A 26677-nucleotide genomic window follows, 5' to 3' on the forward strand; every position below is an offset into this window, starting at 1 on the left:
TTGCTGCTTAGTTACTTGGATGCTGCGCTCACCCTGTCCCAAGTAGTATATATCCTGCTTAGTAGTATATATGTGTCTGTGTCCTTTAAAAGGTTCACAAAATACAAAACTCACATCACATCAATGGACCCGAGCAAAGAGAAAAAGGAGAGAAGAAAAAGAGCATTTTAAAAATACAGAGTCAGGAGCAATTGTAAGTTTTTGTCAGACTGCTTCTTTTCCTGGCTCTCTCACTCACACTAGTGATGCAGCAGACTGAAGTGGTAAAGTACTGAAGTGGTAGAATGGATTGGATGCTTCATTCCAGGAAGGGATCACATTTTTTTTTTAATGCTTCCTGTGTGGGGGGAAAAACCTCCATCCCTGCAAGTGGAAACTGGCAGGTAATAAACTGAAGCAGAATCTACTTATTCTCCTGATACTACAGTGTTTTACTTGCAAAGAAATGTTCCCTTTTGTTTTTAGTGTGGGAGAGCTTTCAGAAATACAATGTAATCTTTTTTTTCTTTTTTTTTTAGTTTAAAGTGGGTAGTATGGCCCTTTAAGTGAAAGAAGAAAGGGAGAAGGAGAACCATGGATTTTTATGTGCTCAGAGGGGTTGTTCTTCATTTTATAGCTTCCTCTTCTCTCTTTTTTTTTTGCATATGTTGCTGCTGGAATCACAGGCCACATTTTTACGAGAGAATCTGAAGAGGCATTTTAAAGCCTGAACAGCTTGACTCAGGTAAGATAAGGATTTGGAAATATAATGGAGGCAGTATGATAACTTCACCTGTCTGAGTGGGCACAATATAAATATATAAATATCTGGTTGCAGTGTTTTTCCATTTTCTGCTTCTGTTTACTTTTGTTTTCTTGGGCTCCTGCTGCTGCTGCTGCCACCATTTAGGCTTTTGAGGATATTGCCAGAGACTAATCTCCTTCTGGACAGTGACCTGCAATGGGGCTTCTGTCAATGCTATTGGTACCAAAACAGGAGGACTAATCAAGCACTGGGATTTTGGAATTGCAGGTAGATTTTCCAGGATTTGGGAACGGCATCTTGTGCTGGTATTTTGAAGGGATGCAAGAGATAGCATACAGCAATGAGTGTCTGTAATTGTTGTTTATATAAAATATATGCAAACACATGATTATATAATATATGCAAATATATTATGGTGTATCTGTAAAACATGTGCCTCTGCACCTGCTTTGCCATTAGTTCTTAACCTTTACCCTTGAAGAAAAGGAGGTTACACATACTGCTACAGTTTGAAGTGTTACTGTCAATTCCACCACCATGGGATTCTTCCACCTCATTCTGCTGCATGAGTCACCCAGGCCCAATTTGGCTGTTGTGCTGGGGGAAGGCAGATCCAGGTATGTGATGTCTTTGCCGCCTTCAAAGCCGAACCTTCTCCATGGAGGCAGGTCACATTATGGCAAAATGCATGATCATTAGTTTACTCAAAACCACAATACTAGAAGCCCAGTTAGACTGTATATTCCAAAGGAGGAAAGGTACCACTAAGTCCAGGAGGATGCTAGCATGGCAAACAGGTAACGTTGAGCAAGCCATAAAAGGGAAGAAGACTTCCTTCTAAAATTGAAAGGCCTGTCCAAATGAGGAGAACAGAAAGGAACACAAACTCTGGCAAAAGAAATGCAAGGTGATAATAAGGGAGGCAAAAAGAGAGTTTGAGGAACATTTAGCAAAAAGCATCAAGGGGAATAACAAGAACTTCTTTAAATACATCAGAAGCAGGAAACCTGCCAGTGGGGCTGTTGGACCATGAGACAATGAGGGAGTGAAAGGGATTATTAAGGAGGATATGGAGGTTGCAGAGAAGCTAAATGAGTTCTTTGCGTCCATCTTCACGGCAGAGGATACTGAACATATACCTGTTCCTGCACCAGGCTTTTCGGGGATGGCAGCTAAAGAACTGAATCAGATAGAAGTGACAAGAGATTATGTTCTAAAAACTGTCTAGAAAAACTGAAAACTAGCAAATCGCTAGGGCCAGACAGCATCCATCCAAGTGTCCTCAAAGAACTCAAATGTGAAACTGCCGACCTCCTTGCTAAAATATATAACTTATCCCTGCAATCAGGCTCTGTACTGGAAAGTAGGACTGGAAAGTAGCAAATGTAACACCGATTTTCAAAAAGGGATCTAGGGGTGATCCCAGAAATTACAGGCTGGTTAGCTTAATGTCCATTCCAGGCAGATTGATGGAAAGCATACTCAAGGATAAAATTGTAAAGCACATAGAAGAACAGGCCTTGCTGTATTTTCGACATATTGAGGAAACTGATCTATCTGCTTGCCATATGTAATCATTTAAGTTTTCAATAAAGCTTTAAATTACAGCCTGTGTGAGGCACCTCTTCCCCCCCCCCCCAAAAAAACGCACATGAACTCACGAAAAAAGAATCTGAAGCAGTCTGATTGGCTGCAGTGTGTCTGTGACAGCCAGGCTGTTCACAACAATACCTGGACTTCCAAAAAGCTTTTGACAAAGTTCCTCATCAAAGACTCCTGAGGAAACTTAGAGGTCATGGGATAAGAGGACAAGTACATGTGTGGATTACTAACTGGTTGAAGGACAGAAAACAGGGTAGGGATAAATGGAGTTTTCACAATGGAGGGAAGTAAGAAGCGGAGTCCCACAGGGATCTGGACTGGGACTGGTGCTTTTTAATTTATTCATAAATGATCTAGAAGTAGGCGTAAGCAGCGAGGTGGCCAGATTGGCAGATGATACTAAACTCTTTTGGGAAGTGAAATCCAAAACGGATTGTGAGGAGCTCAAAACGATCTCTCCAAACTGGGTGAGTGGGCGACAAAGTGGCAAATGTGCTTTAGTGATGGCAAGTGTAAAGTGAAGCACATTGGGATGAAAAACCCCAAGTTCAAGTATACGTTGATGGGATCTGAGCTGTCAGTGACTGACCAGGAGAGGGATCTTGGGCTTGTGGTGGACAGCTCATTGAAAATGTCGACTCAATGTGCAGCAGCTGTGAAAAAGGCCAATCCATGCTACGGATCATTAGGAAGGGGATTGAAAATAAAACTGCTAATATTATAATGCCCTCATACAAATCTATGGTGCGGCCACACCTGGAGTACTGTGTACAATTCTGGTCACCACATCTAAAAAAGGACACTGCAGAATGGGAAAAGGTGCAGAAGAGGGCAACCAAGATGATCAGATAGAGCACCTTTCTTATGAGGCAAGGCTACAACACCTGGGGCTATTTAGTTTAGAAAAAAGACGACTGCGGGGAGACATGATAGAGGTCGATAAAATCATGCATGGTGTGGAGAACATGGAGAGAGATAAATTCTTCTCCCTCTCACATAACACTAGAACCAGGGGTCATCCCATGAAATTGATTGCCAGGAAATTTAGGACCAATGGAAGTACTTTTTCACACAGCGCATCATCAACTTGTGGAATTCTCTGCCACACGATGTGGTGACAGCCAACAACCTGGATGGCTTTAAGAAGGGTTTGGATAACTTCATGGCGTCTATCATTGGCTACTAGTCGGAGGGCTATAGGCCACCTCCAGCCCCAAAGGCAGGATGCCTCTGAGGAGCAGTTGCAGGGCAGTAACAGCAGGAGGGAGGCAATGCCCTCAACTCCTGCCTGTAGGCTTCCAGTGGCATCTGGTGGGCCACTGTGTGAAACAGGATGCTAGACTAGATGGGCCTTGGGCCTGATCCAGCAGGGCTGTTCTTATGTTCTTAGCATTCACTCCTTTCCCAATCCCTTCTTCGCTCTTTCTTGTGTTTTCATGGAAGGGAGGGAGGCAACTGGGTTCCTCACCTCCATCTCTTCCTCCTTCTCCTAGACCACAGTTAAACAAAGAAGGAAGGTGGGTAGGAAGTCGGCTGGGTTCTTTCCCTCTAGCCATCACAGTATAGCAGCTGAGCATGGAGGAGGAGCAGCAATGGCGGCAGTTGGAATATCTTTGATGGGCAAGTTAGTCAATACCTCCACATGCAGCCACATATGTTGCAGCAGAAGCTGCCTCCAGGACTCATTGTCTCACTGACAATGTGAGCCTGAGCCACCTCAGGTGTGCCACCACCTCCTCCTCTTCTAGCCCACAGACCAGCAGCCGTCTAGTGAAGCCTTCCTTCCTGTGGTGAGCGTTGTAAAGCTGAACAAGGTGGCAATCTCTGAATGTCTTAAGTGCCATTCATCTTTACTCGTCATGTCGAAAGTCGAGGACTGCCTGTATCTGTCACTAGTCCCTTTGAAAAAAATCTTTGCTGGATAAGGATATGATTCTACCCTGCTGTATCTTACCCCAGTTAAGTGGCTGCATTCACATGTAACATGGAACCAGAGTTGAAGGGGCCAGAGGTTGTTGGACTGTTGTGTCCGAATGCAGGATGAGCCAGAGGTTGTTGGACTGTTGTGTCCAAATGCAGGATGGAGTTCCCTTAGAACTCCAGTTCCATGTGGAGAGTAACCCAAGGATCCTCCCCGAACTCCAGTTTGTACCCTTGGGTTGTAGTGAGTTTCTCCGCCACAACCCAAGGTTTAACGCAGCCTGCATTACATCCAATTTCATAATGGCAGGCTGCATTCCTTCAATCCGGAGTTGAGGAAGGAAGCTCCTTCCTCTCTCTGGCTAGCATTGGCTTTGTGAGCTGTCATTCATGAAAGAAGGAAACCCGCATGGCCATTTCCTCCTCCTCTCTCTATTATGTCCAAATTCAGAGAGGAGAGTGGGGTGGGGAGGAGAACCGCGTTTCCAGTGGACCCACAGATCTGCATTACATGTGAGTGTGGCCTTGGTGTTGGCCTGACACACCACATGCTACAATTTAGACTGAGCAGAAAAGCTGGCCGTCAACATTGGATGCCTGCTCCAGTGAGCCATTTTTTCAGTTCAGCAGCAGCCCATTCAACCTTCTCGGGTATATTAGTCTCCTGATTCCCTGATCTGTATCTTCAACAGATTACATTTTCTAAACCATACAAATGCATGAATCTGCTTTATACTGAGTCAGTTCATTGGTCCATCTAGATTAGTATTTTCTGCCCAGGGCTTGTGGACAACCCTCCCTAGAGATGTCAGGGACTGAACCTGGGACCTTTTGCATGAGAAGCAGATGCTCCACCACGGTCCTATGCCTTCAAGTAATGCTCATGCTCTAAATATGGATTTACATTTATGTAACTGAGCAAATGTGGCCCACAGACCTTGCTTGCCAAAACATCTGGCACCAGTGTAATTATTTTAATGAAAACAGGCTTTGCTTAATTGGTCTATATTTAGTAATTTTGAATAGGGGCATTTAATTAACAGATGTGTAGAAGTAATCACAGTAATCCCCCCCCCCCGTTTCATTCTCTCTCATGATTTCTCCATTGTAAAATAGCTATATTTCTTTTTTAAATTTTAATTCAGTAGGAAATATCACATTGAGATACATCATATAAAGTTGCAAGTTACAAAAAGGAAACAAACCCACAAATTTTACCAATTACAATTGTTAAGACATTTTTAACATTAGAAATTTATTTTAAAATTTGTACTTCCTCTTATCTTCTTAAAATTGTCTCTAAAGAAAGGAGAAAATCATCCTGTATGATACTGTTACAGTAGCCTATACGTAGGCTCCCTCACTCCAAAAATCTGTCCTGCCTCCTTCCTTCTAATGCTTTTTAATATGTTAATTTTATCCTCAGGGTAGCCTTTTTCAAACCAGTTCTAGAAAGATGGGGCCCCATGCAATTTCCATTTTGCTGCTATGGATACTCTGGCCACTGCTAATAGATTGCATTTTAGGCAGTGGTGGTCCTTCTATGAGAACATAGGAAGTTGATTATACTATTACCAAGTCAAACCCTTGGTCCCTCTTGCTCGGGATAGTCTACACTGACTGGCAGCAGCTCTCCAAGGTATCAGGCAGGAGCCTCTCCCAGCCCTTTCCTGGAGATGTGAGGGAGTGAATCTGGAACTTTCTGCATGCAGGCATACTGATGTTCTTCCACCGAGCTTTGGCCCCATCCCCTAAAGCAGAGGTGTCAAACTCAAATCTGGTGGTTGGCCAGATTAGATTCCAATGCACCTCTGCAGGGCTGCACATAGCCTCTCATCATTTTCTGTCACCTCACGTCCACCTCGTACCACCTTCTGTCTTCCTCCTCCCCTTCCCCACTCTTTCTCTCCCCAACAGTCTCCACCCAACTTCAAATGTTGCTTGCAGATGTCAGGAGAATGTCAGCGACATAATTAATCTGAGGAATTCTCTGCCATGGGATGTAGTGGTGGCCACCAGTCTAGATGGTTTTAAAAGCAGTTTAGGCAAATTCATGGAGGACAGGTCTATCAATGGCAATTAGTCTTGATGACTATAGCCTGCCTCCTGGCTCAGAAGCAGAATGCCTCTGGATACCAGTTGCATGGAAGCAGCAGCAGAAGAGAGGCCATTTATTCACCTCTTGCTTATGGGCTTCCCAGAGGCATTTGGTGGGCCACTGTGGGAAACAGGAGACTGGACTAGCTTGTCATGAACCCAGGCCACCTGGACCACACACCAGGCCTGTGTGATGAGAGCTCAGGGGATGAGGACTCTGAATGGAGGCCAGACCCCCTTGCTGTACCCTTGCTCCACAATCCCAAGGACCCACAAAGTGAGTCAGAGCTATCAGCCTCGGAATAGGAAGAAGGGCATGTAGGAGAGCTGGTATCAACAGAGACTCTCAACCCAAAAGAATCACTGCCCCCACCTCACCCAAAAATTACTTTCTTGTCTCCATCTTTTGACTCTGAACCACAACAAACAGAGGAGGAATTAATCCCCCACCGGAGAAGCCTGCATATAAGGAACAGGGCGTGGCTCATTTAAATGACTGCAAGTCCTAGAAGAGGGGGCGGGGGCGGGGGGCTGAAACAGGGATCCTGGAGCAGGCCCTATTTAACTGCTCAGTCTTGAAGGAGCAGTTGCTGAAGCAACTTTGTTGTACAGGCTTCCTGCCTGCTACTGAGCACTTGCCTTGACTCCTTGGTTCCTGGCTGACGGCTTGCCTGATTTTGCCTCCTCCTGTATATTGTCTCTGGCTACTGACCCATTGCTTGTCTGAGCATGCTTCTTGCCTGCTCCTGTTCATGTCAACATGTGATGAACAAGATCACAAGTTGACATGATCACATGTCAACATGTGAGCTTGATCTGCCAGTACTGACCTTTGCACGTATGATCTTGACCTTGCCTTATCCTATGGATTGCCTTCTGGTTTTGACCCTTGGCCTGATGACTATGATTACATGGACCTATGCTACGCTGATCGGCTCACCCGTACATTCCAAACATGACATAGGTAGGCCTTGGGCATGACCCAGCAGGGCTATTTTTATATACTTATGGGCAGTGGAGGGAACCTGACATTCTCCACACAACATTGGCAGGTTTGGACAACATGGACAAGCTGGGTCACACCTGCCAGGAGCCCCTGGTTCCCTCTTTTGTGTTGCTAACTGATTTGCTGGTGATTATATGACGCAGGCCATAGTGTGCCTTGAGTTCTGCATGTAACCCATTTCATTCCTTGCATTAGACTAGACCGGCCTTGGGCCTGATCCAGCAGGGCTGTTCTTATGTCCTCATCACAGGGGCTGCTTCTAGCCAACCCCCCTTGAGCTTTGCAGCCATTCGAGCTGCTCGTTTTCAGAAGGCAGAAATTATAAAGCCATTAGTCACTGTGACTTAATGGCTGTGACACCTGAATAACACAGCCTGGCAAAGGCTAAGATACTTATCTCTAAAACACATACTGAAAATAGAGTCACCAAAGTTGTCAGGCCCACAAGGTGTTCAGTGGGAGTAATCTGTGAAGATAAACATCTGCTTAGTTGCACTCATAATTGCTAATTATGTTTATTACTAATTATCTTTTCTTTTTCATATGGCTCCTGAGGAACACCTTGAGGTCAAAACCGATTTGCTGGCTCGGCTTCCTCATGTAGCATCTTTAACCCTTTCTCCCCCTTCCTCTCTGGCTCGTGACCTGCCTGGTGCTGTTTCCTAATTTGATTATGCTCTGTGAATCCTTCTTGTGGGCCAGACTTGATATATTTGGTGACTGCACCTTTTTGAAAGGTAATTACTTGCACTGCAGAGATAATCATTCATAATGCTTGGCACGTGTTTGTTTCCTTCATATTAAGATGCTGTAATGCTGGATGCTGGCTATTTATTTGTTGCTCATTTAGATGTTTAACCCACCCTCTTCTGAAGACTCAGGTCCTTTTCATACCACACTTGTGGGGACAGTAAATGTGTGTAGGGAGGGGAGCAGGATTGCAGCTGGAGTATGTGTATTTCCCTCCCCATGCATTTGGGAACCCTGGATTCTTTATTGCTCAGAAGAGTTCCTAGAGAGGCAACCTGAGAGAGTGCCTTTCCCCATATGTCCCAACTAGGACCTTGAGATCTTCTTTGGAGGTCCTGTTCCAAGTGCTCCTGCCAAATGAGGTAAGGCAGGTAGCTAGTAGAGAGAGGGCCTCTTCAGTGGTGGCACACCATCAATGGAATAGGCTCACCTGGCATCATCACTCTGTTCTTTTAGACGCCAGGTGAAGACCTTTCTATTCATTCAAGCTTTTAAAATTTGATTTTGAAATAATTATTTTATTTTATTTTTTTAAAATGCTTTATATTGTATTTTGTGTTGTAATTTGTTTGTGTTATGTGTTGGATTTTTTTAAAACATTGTGTTGTTGTGAGCCTCCCAAATAACAATAGGGTATGGGGTGGCTAACACATTGTATTGTTTGTTCTTACCCATGTAGGAGTCTCTATAATCAAACATGTGTGGGATGCAGATGGAGCTTACTGCCACAAGCCTGCCCACTCCCAAGGTGTAAGGGAGTGAAGTTAGCAGATGTGCTTCCTTGGAGGAAGGGTGGGTCTGATGGGGAGACAAGATAAAATCGGGGAGTTTGGGACTATGGCGATTTTGTCAGCTCAAATAGTCAGCAGAGGATAGCCCAAATAAATCCTTGCAAGCACTTCTGAAGTGTTCCAATGCTCACAGGTTGACTCACCTCCATGGGAAAGGAGGACAACTCATGTGAAGCCTCTAGGTCTGATGGAGACATGGGCGAAGATTGGTTCCCCCTTTGTGGATACTCTGATGGGCTTCCCAGACAGCAGTGGGCAGTGGCAGCAACAGAACACCTTCCAATGTCGCCATTTTAATTCCTCCCAAATGCTCCAATGTAATGTCGCTCCAGATCTTGTGGGGGAATCAGAATGGTGGCTCCAGTGATACCAGCAGGAAGGAGAAGACTGAGTGATTGTGTAGACATCACAGCAGCAGGCCCGCCCTCCGGGGGCACTGGACTCTCAGCATTTTCCCAAGGGTGCCATTTGTGGATGCTGGTCCTGTCTCTCTTTGCACTCTTGTCGTAAGGACTTCATATGCAGATGGTAGAGTTTGGGCACACTTCAGAGACATGATGGGCAGGGGCAGCTGGCTAATAAAGCAAAGTGAGGTGATGGCCTGAGGTGGTGCCTGCACCTGAGGGCAAGTATCGGCATCCCACCCCACCCAACCCCCACCACCCATGGGGGTCAACTCACCTGCTTGTCACTCCCCATGCCACCCACCATCTCCTCCATCTCCCTTCTCATGCCTCTGTAGCATCTGAGCATGCAGAGATGGATGGGTTTTAAGTTGGCATGCTCAAAAGGTACAGTGCTGGGAGAAGAGGAAGGAGGCACCTGAATGAGGTGGGATGGAGCTGGGCTAGTTAGCCCAGCCTTTGATGCTGGTGTCTGAATCAGGGTGTGTGGCCAGCATAGTGGGTGTGGCCAGTAAGCCTGCTCTAGTGATGAGACATGGAAAAGAAGTGGTTCCAAATATATTCAGGCCCCATGCCATTTAGGATTTTATAGGTGGTAACAGCCAGGGCCATGACTGGAGCCTGAAAGGCAGTAGGGTGTCCGTGTTAATGATGGGACACCTGTCAAACTGCATTGGCTCTGGTTTCTGAGTGCAGCCTTTATTACATAGTTATATTCCCCTATGTTTTGAATTTTAAGAATTAAAATAGTAGGCGGCAATTCCTTAAGAAGATAAAGCACAGCAATAAAGCTGAAGGATGTGGCCTTGTAGGTAGAAATAAGCTACAGCATGCAAACTAATCAGATATTTCTCACCTTCTCTTCATGAATGAAACAGTGTTTCTATCGTGATAATGGCATGAGGGATTCCTGCCATTTCAAAGACAATGCTCTAGGATCTCCATGTGATGAGCAGCCCTCTGGGGTGAGCCAAATGAATAATCAGCAGCAGCACCTATTGGGTCTTGCTAGGAGACACCTCTTTGGAAACAGCTGGCAAAAGGACCAGAGAGTGCTTCTGCTCTTGCCACTTGGCCTTCAGTCCAAGGCTTGCTAGGGTAGCCGTAGCCGTAGCTGTAGCTTACATAGGAAGCTGCCATATACTGAGTCAGACCATAGGTCCATCTAGCTCAGTATTGTCTTCACAGACTGGCAGCAGCTTCTCCAAGGTTGCAGGCAGGAATCTCTCTCAGCCCTGTCTTGGAGATGCCAGGGAAGGAAGTTGGAACCTTCTGCTCTTCCCAGAGCAGGCGGCTCCATCCCCTAAGGGGAATCTCTTACATTGTTCACACATCTAGTCTCCCATTCATATGCAATCAGGGCAGAACCTGCTTAGCTAAGAGGACAAGTCATGCTTGCTACCACAAGACTAGCTCTCTTCCCTAATGACAGCTTAATGGCAGAGCACATCCTTTGTGAACAAAAGGTCTCTCAGGGTCATCCCAAACTTCTCTGCATGGAACTGGGAACATATCCCTCTCTGAAACCCTGGAGAGCCAGTCAGTGGAGTCAATATGGCTGTTCAGTTGTATTGTTGGACCAATATGCCACTATTGGGCACTATTGGAAGGGCTTCAGACACAATAGCAAGGAGCCCTGTCAGTTAGAACTCTGACTCCTCCTACTTCCGACATTCCTCTCCAACCAGCTGCACTTGGGGCACTGCATGGTAGAAATCCAAGGAAGAGGGAGTAAGGCAACACCCATAGGGTTGGAGGGTTCCCTGTGGGAGGAGGATGCCTTGTCCTCCTCTTCCCTGCCCTTCAAAAGCACCCCTGTTGCCGAGTCAGGGAGCAATAACCTTGACTCTGCAGCTCAGAGGCTATTGAAAGGCTCAACTGCATTCTGGAAACCTGGGGAATGGGGGAGGGCACAATCAGGGGGCCCCCTTTAAAAAAGTATCTCCAAGCTGGCTCCTGGACTGATTTAAAGGGACTGCACCCTCAAAATCACTCCCTTGTGAAGGCTGCCTTTGCCCCCCAGTTTCCAATATTGGGGGTGCGGGCCCTTTAAACCAACCAGGGGTTTGGCTTTGAGAGACTCCCTCCAAGCCAGCTCCTGGGATGTTTTTAATGACTGTACTTCCAAAATGGAATGGGGCAAAGGCAACCCCACCCCACCTACCCAGAGGACCCACTGGGGTTGAGAGTGCAAGAGACTGAGAAAATATGAGCATCCACTCAGCGACGTGACCTTTCTGTCAGCATACATCTGTGTTCATTGCTCTAGTTGTGTTAGTCTGGATGTCAGCGACTGATTATTATTGAATAGTGTTTGTATTCATGGCTGGATAAGAGCCTTTGACTGCTGTGGCATTAATTTGTTGACGTAGATTTGCTATGTGAAGAAAGATGGCCACATTAAAAATTAAAGCTATTGTCCTCTGTTTATTGTCCCGAATTCTTTCTCAATGGGAGGCTTGGACTAGCTCAGTTCCACCTGTGGTTAGCCAGCCCTTCAGAGCAATCTCCAAAAACCTCTCCTTAAATTGCCTCTACTCAGACCCTTGTATATATTATAGTGCAGATTTTTAATTCTTGCTGATGAGCTTCTACTCCAGTGAAGGGACCACTTCTGTGGATCTGCAACACAAAGATGTCCCATCTATTGAAATCAACTTCGTTCAGAGCTCATGTATTTACAGAAGATAGTTGAATCAGGGTCCATAACTCTTAAACGCGTGGCTTTGGGTCCATTATGACATTCCCTTTAGTAGCAGGGGAACTATTGCAATGGGGTAGCAGGGGAACTATTGCAATCTCAATAAAGCTGGATGCTCAAGGTCCTGTAAGAGGAATCAATAGCATGGCTTCTTTTATGCTAGCATTGCTCTATTTTGGAGGAAGTAGAGTAATGCTGGCATGGAAGAGAGGCATCACATGGTTCCTCTTAAGTCAAAGGTTCTCAAACTTGGGCCATTGTGGCTGGGGATGATGGGAGTTGAAGTCCAACCACATCTGAGGACCAACATTTGAGAACCCTTGTCATAAGTGATTTTAGCAGATGGTGTGGGAAGCAGCCTTGATGCAATGGCTCCCAGTATGTTACATAGGAAGGGGTGCTTATGCAGCTGAATGTCCATCAGAATGCTACATAAGAAGAGCCCTACTGGATCAGGCCAAAGGTCATCTAGCCTAGCACTGTCTCTCAAACACATAGCCAACCAGCTGTGTCCAGGAAGTGGGCTCCTGATATAGTTCACTGAGTAGATGGCTGAGCAGTCCAAGGCACCCTTGCTGCCTCCATCTGGAGGTGTGGCTTTAAATCCCACTCCTGCTGGGCCAGCCTTTTGTCAGAACAGCTGAGTGCTCAAGACATTGCATTTAGGCTACAGTCTTGTGTGTGTTTGTTTCATTTATTTTTACATTTATCTCCCACTGTCCTCCTCCAAGGAGCCCGGAGCTCATGTCTACACCAGTGCATGGCTGCGCTTATCCCCACAACAACCCTGTGAGGAAGCTTAGCCTGAGAGAAAAGTGGCTGGCCCAGAATTACCCAGTGAGCTTTGTGGCTGGATGGGGGATTTGAACGCCAGTCTTCCTGGTCCTATGTTGAGACATGGGTTCAAAACCCACTCCTGATATCCTGTCTGCTGATTGCCAGTTACTGGGAGGTGACGGCAGGGGAGGGTTGTTTGTTTGTTTTTATTTCAACGTTTATATCCCGCTCTTCCTCCAAGGAGCCTAGAGCGGTGTACTACATACTTAAGTTTCTCCTCACAACAACCCTGTGAAGTAAGTTAGGCTGAGAGAGAAGTGACTGGCCCAGAATCATCCAGCTAGTATCATGGCTGAATGGGGATTTGAACTTGGGTATCCCCGGTCCTAGTCCAGCACTCTAACCACTACACCACACGTGCTTCGTCGCTTCTCTGAGGCATCTGGTTGGCTACTTTGGAAGCAGGATGCTGAACTAAACTGACCTTGGGTCTGATGCCACAGGGCTCATATGGAGCCCACAACAAAAGCCCTTCTGCTATTCAGAGGCGCTCTTACCCCTGGACTTCCAGGCTGAAATCCAGGGTCTTCACACCTCTGCCCCCTCCCCCCAATCCTCTTTAGTCTGTCCCAGGTGGTGTGGTTGCTACACCACGCCGGTGGCCCATGCTGTGCTGGGCGGCCGAACATCACTGTGACCTGCGCCACGCGGCTGAGCATGACCTCTGCTTTAGAGTGCGGGAGTGGGGAAAGAAATATGTGGGGTGGGAATATATTATGGGTGGAAATGTTTCTGCTAATGCATATTTGTACCTATACCTGTTTTATATTCTTACATTCATATTAGTTGTGTGTGTGTGTGTGTGTGTGTGTGTGTGTGTAGGGGAATGATGCTTAACTTGCAGTGGGGCAGGGGGGGCACCTCCAGAGGCCTTTAGGGTCCAGGCTCCCAAATTACCTAGGTGTACTTCTGTCAGAGGTGTTGATCTTTAGGATGGGTTTTCTAGAACAAAGTAGTCTATAAACACACACACACACACACACAGATGCAATCCAAAATGATTCGTCCAACCACTGTTGGAAGGGCATGCAATTATCATCGCCCTGCTTTTTACCCCAAATGGAGCTGCAGACATAGCCCATCTGATGCCAACAGCATCAAGTGCTTGGCTTATTCCCTGCCAATCTGTTTGTCAAGGACATCTTTGAGTGGATGAGCTCCAAACTGGCCTATTATACTGGTGCCTGGCAATTTCATACAAGGTGAACCAGGCAGCTCTGCTTCTCTTCCTGCCTTGTTTTTTTTAATGTAATTTAATCAGATAAATATGCATTTGATTGCGCCGCTAGATATTATTCTCCCCTTTTTACCGCCCTCTCACCGCTCTGGAAAAATAACAGCCATGGCTCCAACAAAAGATTAAAGAGATCAAATAATTAACCCCATGCTTGGCCAACAGGAACACAACCCAGAAGTGCCAGATGTTATGTAAGATGGAAGATTAAATGGGCCAACAAGCATTATTTGAGGGCAATGGAGAGGGCTGCTAAATGAAGAGATGCTGAAATCCCTCCTGCTCTTCACAAACATGATGAAAGCCCCATTAAAAGTGACTTTCATGCCATTTGGAAGCTATTGCTAAGTTTTTCTTAGAAGCACCCATTGCCTCATTAAACACCCTGCTAATAGAGACACAGCTAAACCCCATTGTTTGGATTTTTTTTACTGTATATTGATTGTCTATTAGGTGTCTTTTCCTCTCTCCTTCAAACCTTGCATAGCAGCCAGTGTACAGAGAAGACACATGCTTTCTTCAGACCTTAAGTGGAGTGAGTGGAAACTGGGGGCAGATAGGATCTGCCAGCCTCCCATAAGCTTCATGTATGCTATTTATGATCAGAATAGTAAAACTTGGTTAAGCTTATGTTGACTGCAAAAAGCCCAGAGTTGCATATAGGACAACCTTGTTATTTGTGGTCCCACATATCTGTGGGTCTTATAATAGACAACTGTTTCCAGTATCCATGGATAGTAATGGGTTAAAACCCACATATCCGCAGTTCATAGAGGGACAGAAGTGACTGCGGAGGTCACTTGCGGCTGCCATTTTGTCTTTTGTCCTTACAAGGGCAGAAGTAGGGAGGCAGTCCCACTGCCCTGCTGTCACTAATCCCACCCCTCTGCACTTGATGAACATGCTTACTGAGCCATTTGTCTGAAGGGGCAGGTGCTGTTACATGTTTCCTGGCAATTCCAGGAGCTGCAACCTGGATGCAGGTAACTCGTGGAATCGTTGGGGAACATGCTTACGACACTGCCCTATTCAGACAAAAAGCACCAAAAGCATGTTCATCAGGCGTGGGGGAACATAGAACATAGGAAGCTGCCATATACTGAGTCAGACCATAGGTCCATCTAGCTCAGTATTGTCTACACAGAGTAGCAGCAGCTTCTCCAAGGCTGCAGGCAGGAATCTCTCTCAGCCCTATCTTGGAGATGCTGCCAGGGAGGGAACTTGGAACCTTCTGCTCTTCCCACTGTGGCTCCATCCCCTGAGGGGAATATCTTGCAGCGCTCACACATCTAGTCTCCCTTTCATATGCAACCAGGGTGGACCCTGCTTAGCTAAGGGGACAAGTCATGCTTGCTACCACAAGACCAGCTCTCCTCCCTCTGAGGGAGGGTGGTAAGTGACAATGGCAGGGCAGGACTTCCTCCCCACTTTTGCCATTCTAAGCATGGGTGACCGCTATGCTCAGTGTATGTATAGGGCTACTATTATGCAGCATACTTGAAGTAGTAGTTAGAAGTGGTTCAGATTTTTCACCCATGACTATGTTGTATGGAATGGAGCACCAGTTGTATGTGAGGGAAACATGTGTGCATGTGCGCACACGTGTGCGCACACAAACACACTGGGTCAGTTAGGTTGTATCATGAGAAGCAGCTTAATGTCACATGTTTGTCTCGGGTCAGTTTTGTTTGATCTATAATGTTTCAAATTTATGCATTGAAGATATGTAAAGGTGAGGTACATAAGGAGAGTTCTTCCAAGCCCTGTTCCCACCAAGCGACATAACCTGACTCCAACAGGGCTCTTCCTGGAGGCAGGAGTAAGGAATTTCACTCGGCAGACAGTTCTGCAAAATCTATTTTATTATGCTTGACATTTTCTTGCTTTGTCTCCTGTTATCTTCAGTTTTAATTCAGCACGGGACAGTTTGAAGAGAGGCTGGGATGCAAGAAGCGATAATTTTAAGCTATACATTTTAAATGCAATGCTAACGTGGAAAAATACACTAGTCTGCTTTACAACAGATGCTAGTAATTTCACACACACCCCTACCCCTAACTCAAAGGTGTTGTCTATCCAGAATTAAGTTGTCTGAACAGTCAATGTCCATAAACCACTAAAAGAAAGTTCCATCTTTTTCAAAGATATCATCAGTCAAGTTGATTTCTTTGAGAAACCAACAGAAAAATAAGGCAGCCTGTTGAAGGAGACTTCATAAACACCTCACAAAGACTGCTTTGAGATTGATTGATTGATTCTAAGTATTTATATCCCACCTTTCTATAACCAAAACAACTCTTAAGGCAGCTTCCTAAAATTACATAATCATTTTATTACAGACAAAATCTACCATTGAAGCAACTGTAGTTTCACAGCAGCTATAAAACATCACTTAAAGCAGCAGATACAGCACACTGGCAGACAGATTAAAAGCCTGCCAAGATAAGACCTGTTTTTGTGCAATAGGAAGAAATGAACAAAGGGGTAAGGCAAGCCTCCTTAGGGAGGGAGTTTCAGAATCTGGGCCTAGGTCTGGAGAAGGCCTTCTCTCCCCCCGCTCCCACATCCCAACCAGACAAGCCTCAGATCTTGGTAGGATGCAGAGAAAGGTCTCACCTTAGCATCTGGGCAGTTTCATACAGGAAAAGGTGACCCTTCCGGTACTGAAGGTCTCAAACTCTTGGTGTTTTAAAGGCAAACCAATCACAGTTTTGAATCGTGATTGGAAATGTGTTAGGAGTCCCTGCAGTTCTTGTAGCGTGAGAGTTGCATACATCTTACATCCTGCCTCCGTCCAGCTGCAGTTTCCAAACATTTTTCATAGTTGGCCTAACATGAAGCGTATGGCAGGAACCCAGACGCAATGTCACCACAGCAAGAGTCACTGTGTCCTTTTCATTGCATATGAATTAATTTAACTTGTTCAGCCTACTTTCCTTGAGGAAAGTAAGCTTATGAGATCACCTGAAGTGGGCTATCTTGTGGGGTTGCTAGTTATCGTGAAAGTAAAGTAGGCAGATTAGCTCTTACCAGAACAACTTGTTTGAGATATATAGCCTGTTGGAATGGTCATAGACACGTTTTTGGCACAGCCACAGGAAGTGATAATCAGGTAATTGTGGGTGTCACACACTCCATTCTTATGCAGGAGTGGCAGATCCACTGAGATCATTGATCTTGAAGACTTATAAATTCAACTGGATCCTGTAGTGCTAGGACATGCATCCATCAAGCTGCCAGGCAATTTTGTCTCTTGCCTTGTTGACCAATGGACTAATCACTATGCAACTGACCATAAATTGGCGTTTATGGAATTTGCTGTCACTCGATTTGATGATGGCTATTAGCTTGGATGGCTTTAAATGGAGATTAGATAAATGTATGGAGTGCAGGTCAAATCAATGGACGTTAACCATGATAGTGAAACAGATCACTGATCAGTATGGTCTATATGCAGAGTCACTATGTTACTCAATTGCGGTTTTGGGGAATCAACAGAGGGAGAGGGCTTTCTACTTCATGTTCTTGTAGGCTCCTTGGAAGACTACATGTCCTGCATCTCTGGACTTCCCAGAAAAAGCTGGCTTGCCATTCAGGAAAACATGATACTGGACTAGATGAAGCTTTGGTTTAATCCAGCAAGGCTTTTCTTAGGACACAACTTCTCCTAAGCATTCGGTCTCCCAACCTCAGGATCCTTTGGGGTCTCCGAGATGGTTTATGCTTTGAAAAGATTCCATGAAGCTGCTAGGGAAACAGTCTGTGACAAATCCAGCCAAGCATGGCTTAGGGCTCTTCTGAAGGCCTCTGTTGTAATGAGAACAGCAGCATAGGAACATAGGAAGCTGCCATATACTGAGTCAGACCATAGGTCCGTCTCATTCAGTATTGTCTACACAGACTGGCAGTGGCTTCGAGGTTGCAGGCAGGAATCTCTCTCAGCCCTATCTTGGAGATGCCAGGGAGGGAACTTGGAACCTAGATGCTCTTCCCAGAGCAGCTCCATCATCACCTAAGGGGAATATCTTACAGGGCTCACACATCAAGTCTCCCATTCATATCCAACCAGGGTGTACCCTGCTTAGCTAAGGGGACAAGTCATGCTTGCTACCACAAGACCAGCTCTCTATCATGACTCATACTTCCCCATCCTCATTGCATCTGTCTCTCTCTTTATTTTCCTTTTCAGTTATACTCATGTATATTATTGCTATCCTTGATTATGTTATATGCACTGTTGTAATAAAAAGGATTTAAAACAACAACAACAACAACAAAACCCCACAAAGCAAGAATTGACTCCTGGATTTTAATCTGGCCTGGATATTAAGGCAAGACAGAGAAGAGTTCCATTCTTTCCTCCCATCAGCAGTTCGTCCTAAGCAACCGGGGTGGGGGGCAGGCACCAAATGAGGCACAGCTGCTTCTGGTTCCCAAAAGATTGGGTTCTGCCTCTCTTCCCCATCCTGCCTGGCAGGCTATAACCATTCATCAGGTAGAGTTGAGTGGGCTAGTTAATCATTGACCAGTCCACCCAGTTCTACCTGATGAATGGCCAGTCTGCAGGCATCACAGCTTTTGTTAACACCAGGGAACATATGCGTAGGGTCCATTGGACAAGGGAGGACAGGTGCCCCTAGGCCTGGAGGGTCAAGGGGCCCACAAGCAGAGGTCTCCTGGGGGGCCTCCCAGTGATCCGGAGGGCCACTGCCTCCCACCAATATTTCTCACATTAGAGCTGAACAATTAGAGCCCAGGGAACGCTCACATGCATCCACTCCCTTTCTCTTCTGCAGCGGCAGGGATGGAGAGGGGCCGCCAGAAGCTGGTGCGGCTCTTTCTGTTTGGAGGACACAATGTGGCGGTTCCACTAGCAACTGCACAGGGCTTGGTAAGGGCTGTGTTTCCCTCCTCCCTTTTGAATGGAAGCACTGTTTTGTAAAATGCCCTTGGATCTACCATCTCTGGATCTACCATCGCGGTGGAGAGGAGGAAGAGGCAAGCAGGTTGCCCCACCCCCTTGAATCTGACATCAGATGCAGTGGGTGTGGCTTGGGGCTTCCTTCATGCTCTTTAGTCTCAGGCCCCAGGGAAGCTCGCTACGCCCCTTCCAGGGAGGGATGGGAGGGAGAGGCAGAATGGGGGATACCAGGAACCAGAGGAAGCTGGATCTCTTTTGGTGCCCCCCTGGCTCATTAGGATGAGCTTCTGCCTCTCCCTCCCATCAACCCAACTGCCACCTCTTCCCACTCTTTCACCTGCTCATATGCTTACCCTGCAGCTACTATTCTGGTTCCAATAGTGAGAGGGAGGAAGAAAAAGGTCCCTCTGTCTCCTCTGGAGGCTGAGTGACTGTGGGGGGCAGGACCTGGGTAGATCAGAGCATCAGATTGATTTGTTCTGCACCTGGACTCAAGGCTGTCTCTAATGTTTCTCTTGGGTGGAACCCTAATATTCCTTTCAAATTCAATACCTATATGGAGGCAGTGGTGCCCTTACCCTGGACTTCGTGGCCAAAGTCCAGGGCCTCCACACCCACTGGGGGTCCCCCAGTCCTCTTTAGTGTGTCCTGAGTGGTGTGTGTCATAAATCTGTCAGGCTAGCCAGACAAAGCATAACAGAGGCAGAAGCAGAATAGCAAAGTCTAACAGGAATAAATTCTCCAAACCAGGTCCAGTCTGAGTCAATCCAATAAATCCAACTGAGTCCAAAGCAAAATCCATGGGCAAGGTCAACACAGTCCAGGGTCCAAACACGGTCAAGGTAATACACTAACACAGCCGATTAGCTCACAGGAAATGTATGTTGCTATCAGCAGGGTAGCTATGGTACAGGCGTCTTAAATAGGCTGGCCCCCAGTGCTGTTAATTAAGAGTTGCTGAGTCAGCAATGTGGCTCCTAAACTCTTGCTGTCTCTTGGACCGGCACCTCTCCACAGCTGAGACCGGTCGCGCCTCCTACACAAGAGCTGCCTCACACGGCTCTAACTCATCTTCAACTCCCTCTGCATCAGACCCACTCTTGATTGCAACTTCTGGTCCTTGCCTACCCTCCTCTGCTGTCAGCTCTGTCTCCGCCTCAGAGTCTTCCAGCATGCCCATGACAGTGTGGTTGCTGCTGGCCTGCACTGTTCCGGGCAGCCAAATGTGATTATGACCTGTGCCAGGTGTTTTAGACACAGAGTGAGGAAAGAAATATGTTGTATAAGAACAGGGGAATGCTTGCAGCGGGGGGGGGGGGGGGCTCGAGCAAGGGGGGGCTCCAAAGGCCTTTAGGTCCAATCTCCAAAATTACCTAGGTGCACCTCTGCATGGAGGAACCATGAAATTCTTTTTCAGATTTCACTTTGGAGAACATCTGGTTCCAACCCTTCCGGGCCATAATCCAGGCCTGGTCGCTGGGCAGGAGAGAGAGAGGGCAGCAGCTATTATTTTATTATTATTTCTTGTTTACACAGTCAGACAGGTGTTATTGACTGGTTTGTTTTAGCCAGACATCAAGTCCTTCCCAAGGACCTGGGATGGCTGAATTTTATTGTCAATGTTGTTGCTGTTGTTATAGATATCGTCGCAGAATATAGGCTGTTCCCAGTAAAGCTGTTTTTTGTAGTTGGCTGATGGTGATTTCTGTGGCCCCTATGGTGTTGAGGTGCTCTTCAAGGTCTTTTAGAACTGCACCCAGGGCGCCAATTACCACTGAGATTATTTTGGTCTTTTTCTGCCACAGCCTTTCAATTTCAATTTGTAGATTTTTGTATTTTGTGACTTTTTCTATTTCTTCTATTCTGCTATCCCCTGGTATTGCTATGTCGATTATTTTAACTTGTTTTTCTTTCTTCTCGACTACAGTTATATCTGGTGTATTGTGTGGCAGATGTTTGTCTGTTTGGAGTCGGAAATCCCATAATATTTTTGCATCTTCATTTTCTTCAACTTTTTCAATTTTATGGTCCCACCAATTTTTGGCTACAGGTAGCTTGTATTTTTTGCAGATGTTCCAGTGTATCATCCTTGCTACCTTGTCATGCCTTTGTTTGTAGCCAGTCTGTGCGATCTTTTTTACAACAGCTGATTAGGTGGTCCACGGTTTCATCTGCTTCTTTACACTTGCTGTTTGTTGTGGATTTTTCTACTTTTGCTCTTATTGCATTTATTCTTAGTGCCTGTTCTTGTGCAGCCAGTATTAAACCCTCTGTTTCTTTCTTCAAGTTGCCATTTTTAAGTCATTGCCAGGTCTTGGTGATATCTGATTTTCCACTTATATTGTGCAAATATTGACCATGCAGGGGCTTATTTCTCCATTTTTCTGCTCAGTTCTTGACTTGCTCTTTCTTGTACGCCTGCTTTGTTTCATTGGTGTTGAATAGTTTCTCGTTATTGACCATTTTAAGTGCATCTTCTTCACTGTCCTTGATATATTCTTCAAGGCCTCTTTTCTCCTCCTCTACTGTTTGATGGACTTGCAGCATTCCTCTTCCACCTGAGCTGCGAGGGAGGTATAGCCTATCGACATCACTGTGGGGGTGCAGAGCATGGTTGATGGTCATTATTTTCCTGGTCTTACGATCTAGCGCCTCTAGCTCTGCCTGGATCCAGTCTATTATTCCTGCATTGTATCTGATAACAGGTATAGCCCAGGTGTTTATGGCTTGTATGGTGTTCCCGCCATTGAGTTTGGACTTGAGGATTTTTCTAACTCTCCTGATGTATTCATTTCCAATTTTTCTTTTAACTTCAGTGTGTGCGATGTTATCAGCCTGGAGAATCCCTAAGTATTTGTAACGTTCTTTCTCTTCCAGGTTCTTGATCTTGCTTCCATTGGGCAGTTCTATTCTTTCTGTTTTTCTTATTTTCCCTCTGTTTATTATTAATGCAGCACACTTGTCTAGTCCAAACTCCATTGCTATATCGCTACTGAATATACGGACAGTGTTTAGCAGTGATTCAATTTCTGACTGGGGATTTCCATACAACTTCAGATCGTCCATGTACAGCAGATGGTTGATTTTACTTGATGTTTTACTGTAGATGTTTGGTATCTGAGGCCTGTTTTGTTTATTATTATTTATTATTTTATTTGTTGTATTGTTTTATGCCTGTTTTTATATGTTTTTATACTCCTAGCATGTTGTTTTTATTGTGTTTTTATTGTATGTTTTTAACTTTTGTAAACCGCCTTGGGGCTATATTTTAACGAAAGGCGGCATAAAAATGCAAAAATAAATAAATAAATAAATAAATAATAATTAATTCGATTTCTATACCGCCCTTCCAAATATGGTTCAGGGGGGTTTACACAGAGAAATAATACATAAATAAGATGTATCCCTGTCCCCAAAGGGCTCACAATCTAAAAAGAAACATAAGATAGACACCAGCAACAGTCACTGGAGGTACTGTGCTGGAGGTGAATAGGGCCAGTTACTCTCCCCCTGCTAAATAAAGAGAATCACCACATTAAAAGGTGCCTCTTTGCCAAGTTAGCAGGGCTAATGAAATGAATGAGTCAAGAGCTGTGGGAATGGATGCATGCTTCCATTCTGGACTTAATTTTCAAAATATTCCTCTAGTTTAAATGGAATTCAGGAAGAATGGAACACAGCAGGGAGTGGAGTTTCAGAGCAATGAAGGGGCACAATCGAGGAAATCTACTCATCCCTACTTAAAACACTGCATGTTTTTCCTAGCAGGAGCATCTTTCTTTAAAAGCAAAGGTGAACACATTTTGTTGAAGACTAAGCAAAAAGTGTTCCTCTTTTCTTCCCCCCCCCCCAAACCCAATCAAGCCTTTAAGTGGCAATGGCCTGTTAGAAGCATCAGGTAACCTTGCTATGAAAACATTGGAGGAGATTGTCACAGAATTTGGCCTTTCCTTTCAAAGTGCCAGTTACTGCTGAAACATTTCATTTAAACAAACAATCTTGGGAAACCACTGAAACCGTCACTCAGAATATTGCTGTTTTAAAGACTCTATCAAAATGCTCCAAGTGTGAGACGGATTTAAATAATGCATTGCATGTTAGCGTCTAGCCTCTGAAAGTAGAGCAAACCAGGAGGCAAAAAAAATTGCTCGTGAAGGTTGACTTAACATATGCTATAACTGCTGAGTTAGCAGTATTCTTTAAAAAAAGAAGAAGAAGAGAGAGAGAGAGAAAAGAATCTGAAGCAAAAAGCTCCCTGGAGCTGAATGCTGATACAGAGCCGCTAAGTCAGTGAAAATGATTTTAAAGTGTAAAAAAAAAAAAAAAAAGTTTACTGAGAAAGAGGTTGGCAGGTCAAAAGAGTCCTATCAGAAAAGCAATTATTACAAGCTATTCATACTGCCAAGCTTTGTTCTAGGAATCATTTTTAAGGGAATATCCAAATCAGGTGCATTTTAGACCCATCTTGAAACCCAGGAGGGCAGGGATTCTCATCCTTGGGACCCCAGATATTATTGAGAACCAGCATAGCGTAGGTGTTAGAGTGTTGGACTAGGTCCAGAAAGACCCAAGTTCGAATCCCCATTCAACCATGAAACTCACTGGGTGACTCTGGGCCAGTCATGTATCTCTAAGCCTAACCTAGCCCGCAGGTTTGTTGTGAGGATAAAAATAACCATGTACACCACTATGAGCTCCTTGGAGGAAAAATGGGGTATAAATGTACAAATAAATAAATAAATAATTGGGCTACACCCCCCACCATCCCCTGCCAAATGCTATTATGGTTGGAGATGTTGGGCATTGTAGTCCAAAAACGTCTGGGGATCTAAAGTTAAGAACTCCTGCTGTACGGAATGTCACACAGTTCGGATTAAAATCAGAGTGGCCTGGTCCAAAGAGCCTTTTCAGAAGGCTCTTAACACAGAGACATTAATAAAATCTGCTTATAATTTAGATATCTTTTAATCATTTTGCAGCAGTGGAATCCCACGGTCCTGCTGTGCTGACAGCTACTAATTTCAGGGTAATGTTATGCCAGCACAACCATAAAGAACCCAGAGAGAGAGAGAGTGGGCATTCTGTTCACATCCAACTGTTGCTCCTGAAGCTTTGGGATCCACCATCGAGGCAGCGAGATGGCGGGGGACCAGGGAAACTGGGGAGGGGTAGGAGAGGCAGCTGGGGTGTGGGGGGAGAGGCAAAAGGCAGCAGCCCCTGGTGGTGAGTGGCTCGCATTTTTTGAACATGTACACTCAATTGTAGCTCCGCTCCTGATGCTTAGTGGGAGTGTGCGTGATACAAAAGAGAATCTGAAACAAGAAATCTTTATATGCATCTCAAATATGTTCATGAAGTTGGTGGATATTTTTAACTGGAGGTTGAGATGTGCTGGATATAGGCAAACAAACCGAGGCTTGATCCAGATAAGTTGGAGGCAATAGGAGTCCAACCTTGTTATAGATGGGGTTGCATTCCCTTTGAAAGATTGGGTGCACATCTGGGAGAAAGACCAGGAGATAAGAACAGAAGAACGGTCTTGCTGGACCAGGCCCAAGGCCCATCTAGTCCAGCATCCTGTTCCACACAGTGGTCCACCAGATGCCTCTGGAAGCCTACAGGCAAGAGCTGAGGACATGTTCTCTCTCCTGCTGTTGCTCCTCTGCAACTGGAAATGTGATGGCTGTAGTCAGGAGTGCATTTTTCTCAGCTTCAGCTTAACTACTGTAAGATATTCCCCTCAGAGGATAGAGCCGCTCTGGGAAGAGCAGATGGTTTCAAGTTCCCTTTTTGGCTTCTCTAAGATAGAGCTGAGAGAGACTCCTGCCCGAAACCTTGGAGAAGCCACTGCCAGTCTGTGTAGCAGACAATACTGAGCTAGATAGACCAATGGTCTGACTCAGTATACAGCAGCTTCCTATGTTCTTATGTTCCTATGATAACTCTTCCTTAAGAAAGTAGATTTGGCTACCATCCTCACCAACCATACCAGCAGCCCCTTCCTTCTTTTTATTATATAGGCTCTAGCAATTCAGCCTGAATTTCAGCAGAAGTACTATTTACACAATACCTTTGTTACAAAAAGTGAAGGTGAAATTTTCAAAGAACACAAATGCTCCAAATACTCACATTCCTGTTCATATGAAGGCCCTATCACCCAATGGCATCGGTTAAATATTGGTCTTTCTACACCCCTTCTATTTGGTGATTTCCTACAACTCAAACCAGAGCATCTTTCTGGCATGTTCTAAGAACCTTCGGTTTGGGCTGGCTCTCTGTGGTGAAATTTAAGCACATTAAGAGCTTGTGGTAGTAGATCATAGTCTTCAATGGCATTATTTATTTATTTATATGTATGTATGTATTTATTTATCTGATTTATATACTGCCCTTACAAAAATGGGACAATTAAAATCATTTAAACTTTAAAATCTTTAACATTAAAATTATTTAAAGCCAACATTAAACATTTAAAAACTAAATCAGATTAAAAGCCTGGGTGAATAAATGTGTCTTCAGTGCCTTTTAAAAAGTTGTCAGAGATGGGGAGGCTCTTATTTCAACAGGGACTGCATTCCAAAATCCAGGGGCAGCAACAGAGAAGGCCCATCCCTGAGTAGCTGCCAAATGCATTAGCAGCAACTGCAAGCTAACCTCTCCAGATGATCTTAACAGGTGGTGGGGCTCATGGTGAAGAAGATGTTCTCTTAAATACTTAGCATTTTGTACATTGTTGTTTTCAGATGCTATAGCTGATGATGAGGTGAGATGAGAGATAAGTCTAGCAATTCAAGATAAGAGATAAGGCTAGCAATTCAAATAAGTAAGCAATAAATACTGTTCTTTCCCAAACTTTCTTTTCCTTAGATCAAATGGGGAGTGTATCCATGTGCATGAGAGAGAACACAAGAAGAGTGTCAGGAACGCTGAACATTCAAAGTGCGGGCATTCAGCTGTGCACATTTAATGGAGGCAGCAGAAGACCCTGCGTGGCCCAGGAAGTGTTGAGTCAACTCTTGAGAAAATGACACAGCGTGTGCTGGCATTGTTTGTGTGCCAGGAAGTCCAAGTCCTCCCAGATGACACAGTGTCAACAGACAGCTTGATTGGCTCACCAGTTAGTGGATGTTTCACATGAAAAGGTACCAAATATTAGACTGTGGTTTGGTAAATATTAATCAGTCAAGTACCCCCCTTGCTTGTTACCCATAAATGGATCAACAGAATGGAAAATATCTGGGAGAAGGCAAAGTGTCTTGGCACTGTATTTATTTATTTATTTATTTTTATTTACCGTATTTAACATGGTTTTTATACTGCCACCAAACTTGCATCTCTGGGCAGCTTACAACAAAACAAAATAGATGACAACAGAAAAAGCTAAAACATTACAACAATTTAAAATGTTAAAACAGTATTTTAAAACATTGTTAAAACTATTAAAACAGTATTTGATTAAAAGCCAGGGTGAACAAATGCATCTTTAAAGACTTTTTAAAAGTTGCCCGAGATGGGGAGGCTAATATTTCAGCAGGGAGCACGTTCCAAAGCTTCAGGGCAGCAGCAGAGAATGTCAGTCCCTGAGAAGCCACCAGACAAACCTCTTCAGATTATCTCTCCAGATGATCTCAGTGGGCAGTGAGGTTCATGAGGAAGAAGATGTTCTCTT

At 45.0% G+C, this 26677-nt stretch overlaps 1 long non-coding RNA gene across 2 annotated transcripts; it reads left to right on the forward strand.

The window, feature by feature from the left end:
* The first annotated feature begins 333 nt into the window (after positions 1-333).
* On the forward strand, positions 334-26347 carry LOC128322787 (uncharacterized). Of its 2 annotated transcripts, XR_008305993.1 has the most exons (5): positions 334-383; positions 666-724; positions 890-1012; positions 7926-8107; positions 25876-26347. It is a non-coding gene; the product is annotated as an uncharacterized LOC128322787 (long non-coding RNA). The 2 variants fall into 2 exon arrangements; XR_008305991.1 differs by lacking the exon at positions 334-383 and having other exon boundaries at positions 565-724.
* The last annotated feature ends 330 nt before the right edge of the window (positions 26348-26677 follow it).

Source organism: Hemicordylus capensis, chromosome 1 (genome assembly GCF_027244095.1).
Source record: "Hemicordylus capensis ecotype Gifberg chromosome 1, rHemCap1.1.pri, whole genome shotgun sequence".
NCBI lineage: Eukaryota > Metazoa > Chordata > Lepidosauria > Squamata > Cordylidae > Hemicordylus > Hemicordylus capensis.